This window comes from Humulus lupulus, chromosome 8 (genome assembly GCF_963169125.1).
Source record: "Humulus lupulus chromosome 8, drHumLupu1.1, whole genome shotgun sequence".
Lineage (NCBI taxonomy): Eukaryota > Viridiplantae > Streptophyta > Magnoliopsida > Rosales > Cannabaceae > Humulus > Humulus lupulus.
This window is the reverse complement of record NC_084800.1, coordinates 131,190,591-131,194,446: the sequence shown is the minus strand read 5'-3', so window position 1 is coordinate 131,194,446 and position 3,856 is coordinate 131,190,591. Positions and strand designations below refer to the sequence as shown.

Genomic DNA, 3,856 nt, shown 5'->3' with positions numbered 1-3,856 from the left:
AAATTGAGCCAATTGACCTATTTGTGTCTCCAAACTTCGGATGGAAGACCTTGTCTCTATCATGAATTGATTTAATTAGTCTGGCTGAGTTGTTGGTGGGTTCATTTGAGGAGGTGGTGGATGAGATGGGCGTGGGTTTGGAACATAATATGGTCTAGCATGTAATCCATAAGTTGGTTGATGAGGTGGTTGTTATGTTGGGTACTGTGGATATTGTGGTTGTAACCCTTGATTATTTTTCCAAGACAGATTAGGATGATTTTTCCAGGCAGGTGTATAGGAATTTGAGTAAGTGTGGGGTGCAGGTCTTGAAAAACTACCTATAACTTGTGCCTGTTCCTAGGGCATATTATTTACATCAGTTGAGCAACTAGCTGTGCTCAGGCATTGTTCATAAGAATGAGGTCCTCCACAAATCTCACAATTCATGGCATTCTGTACTTGCATTACTTGTGCGGCGAGATTAGTTTGTTGTAGTTGTTTAGTTAGAGGTACTACTTGAGCGGTTAAGAGCGCAATTGGATCAACTTCTAAACTCCTGCTACTTTCTTATTCTCTTGCTCAGTAGGCCAATTATAATTATTCATAGTCATCTCTTCCAAAAACTCATATGCCTCATTAGCGCTTTTTCTCATAAACGCTCCTTCAGATGCTGCATCTATAACTGTCCTTGTATTTCCCCCCAAACCATTATAAAAAGTATGAACGAACAACCATTTCTCTATTCCATGATGTGGGCATCTCCTTTGCAATTCCTTAAATCGTTCCCATACATCATACAAAGACTCCCCATCTAGTTGATGGAAGTTGTTAATCTCTCCTCTAATTCTAGCTGACTTGGCAGGAGGAAAATATTTACCAAGAAATTTCTGAGCCAAATCTTCCCAAGTAAGTATAGAATTGGCTTGTAATGAGTTCAACCAACTCTTAGCTCTGTCCCTTAGTGAAAATGGGAATAGTCTCAATCGTACAACATCATTGCTCACCCCATTAATTAAAAATGTCACACATAACTCCAAAAAGTTAGAGATATGTAGATTTGGATCCTCATTCGGTAACCCCCCATATTGTACACAGTTTTGCACCATCTGAATAATTGAGGGTTTGATCTCAAAATTATTAGCCTCAACAGTTGGAGGACAAATGCTTGAGTGTATCCCCGTAACAATAGGGAGTACGTAATTCCTTAATGGTGGATCAACTTCAGCTGCATTACCCATATTTGCATTGTTATTGACAACATTATTTGCGTTCTCAGCCATGGTAAAGTCCAGCCTTTTCTTTATCTTGCGATTCTTTCTACACGTTTTCTCTATTTTAAGATCTATTGGTATGATTTCCTTTTGTCTACTTCCTCGCATATTCCAACAATTCTGGAAACACAATATAACCTTGATCCAAATAAATATTAAACAATAAAAATTAAAAATTAAAAATACCAAATTAGAACAAATAACAATCGCTATGATATTGGAAATTAAGTCCCCGACAACGGTGCCAAAAACTTGATCGCAAAAATATATATATATATATATATACGCAAGTGCACGTAATAGATTCAATAATATAGATGATAAATAGAGTATCGTTCCCACAGAGACTATTTTCCAAGTACCACTAATTGTTCTTTAAATTTCTATTTGGCAACTAAGAATTTGACTTTTGAATTTAATTTTAAATATGAAAATAACTTAAACAAGAAAACAACTAAATAAAAGATTTAAATTACTATGAAAAAAAACCTAGGGTGTTAATTTCATCAACTTTTCATTTCACTAATTGTATTAATCAATTCTAGATTTCTTTCTTTCTATTCTAATAGCAGGTTAACATAAATCAATTCCTATTCTTTTTCAAGATATAAGATCTCAGCCTATATGCAGGCTTTCTACATCTCTGTGATAAACTTAAACATATAGAAGACATTAAGCATGGAAACCTAATTACTACACAAGTCATACAGGTACTTTCGTCCAATATGCAACTTAAGTCTATATAATGATAGCATATTCAATTCTCATCTTTCGAATTTTGAATCAAAATTATTAAATCAAGCAAATAGTGATCAAGTATTTAGTAGCATTAAACACACATTATATAGATTAGAATAGAGAAGAAAAATCAAAAGAATATCATAATTCAATTAGATAGAAATCCAAGAGACTACATTACCTAGATAAAAATTGTTTAGTTCATATCAGACATGACTAAATCAACAAAATAATTATTCATAAACATAAAATTCATAAACTTGAAGAAGAAATAAAAATATGAAACTGCAGAATTTTTAACCTAAGAACCACAATTAGTCTCTAAAAACGTAATTAAAAACGGACCTAATTCCCTTAATTAAACCATAAACACGAATTTATAGTACAAAATTAAAAACTTCTGAATTTTTCCTTGTGAGGGCCGCGATTTGGCCTTTTCAGAGTCACGGCCCGTGTCTTTTTTTGGGCCCTTTTCCTTTCGTATAATGGCTTTAGGTGCCGCGACTTTAGCTTCTCAAGTCACGGCCCGTGTCTGCTTTTCCCCTTAACTAGGCCTCTGTTTCCTCTTGAGTTTCGACTTGTAAGCCCTAGTCGCGACACTAATTCTTTCCAACAACATATACGCCTCTGACTTGACCTCAAGTCGCGACTCTAAAGTCCAATTTGTGACTTTAATTATATTTTTCTCAGATTTTATCCTTCAGCTCATCTCTTCCTCAAAAACTGTTCTTTAAGCATCCTTGGTATCATTTTTAGTCCAATAACCACCAATAGCCTCATTTTTCCACCATTTAACTTCTTTTTGCATTTTTCTCGTGATTCATCACACCAACCTACAACAAAGACAAACAAAAGCGTAATCTTGCACAAAACACACATAAACACTCAAGATTACCACAAAAACACTTTCTAAAATGACCCTAAAATGAAGTTATCACCAAGTTCACACATAGCATGATAACCTGCACTCAAAAAATTCCCAGAACATACAATATGGATAACCATATCCTAACAATAACTTTGGTTGTTTCTAACAACCAAGTTCACACATAGCACGATAACCTACACTCAGAAAATTCCCAGAACATACATTATATCACTCATATCGTAATATCCTGCACTCAAAAGACTCTCAGAATATTCAAATATATTTAGCACACATCATGACTAAGTAATTAAATCATCAAAAAGGGATACGAGCCTTATCCCGGTTCCACCATTAATGTCTTGGCTCCAACCCGGACTTTATTACCATTGTCGTGGCTCCAACCCGGACTATATATTCACCATGTCCTGGCTTCTGCTTGGACCATATATTCTTACTGTCTCCTGGCTTCAACCCAGACTATATATTCTTATTGTGTCCTGGCTCTAACCCGAACTATATTATGCTAAGGTTCTGGCTTCAACCCGAACCTACTTACCATTTAGCCAAAGAATGCAAAAGCATTACAAGAGTAGGTATTAAGCATACCCTGGTCTTAATGACCCAAACAAAACTAGTGTGATCTACTAATGCAAGCACACACTAGTATATTCATGTTGTAGCCAAGAAAGAGAAAGGCTAACTTGGAGTCCTTAGTTCCCACCTGGATCTTTAACACCGCTATTCGTTTTCCCTTTCAGAGTTATTGTAATTAATACAGTGTACTCGGATTAAACTATGACATACTCTTATAGCTAATATTCTATGATAGCTATATGCATTAAATTTCTCTTAGAGACTCTATACTATAGCCTCTTATACACCTTACAATGTATAAGGCCAGATTTTAGTTTCAGTATTTACAGTAACAAGAGAAAATCGGCCTCACCGCAGCACGCTCTCTGTGCTGTGCATCTTAATATTCTTTAACTAAAGAACT

General features: G+C 35.2%; 1 non-coding gene across 1 annotated transcript; it reads left to right on the top strand.

The window, feature by feature from the left end:
- Window positions 1–723: 723 nt before the first annotated feature.
- On the top strand, window positions 724–830 carry LOC133798866 (small nucleolar RNA R71). Its single transcript, XR_009876083.1, has one exon. It is a non-coding gene; the product is annotated as a small nucleolar RNA R71 (small nucleolar RNA).
- The last annotated feature ends 3,026 nt before the right edge of the window (window positions 831–3,856 follow it).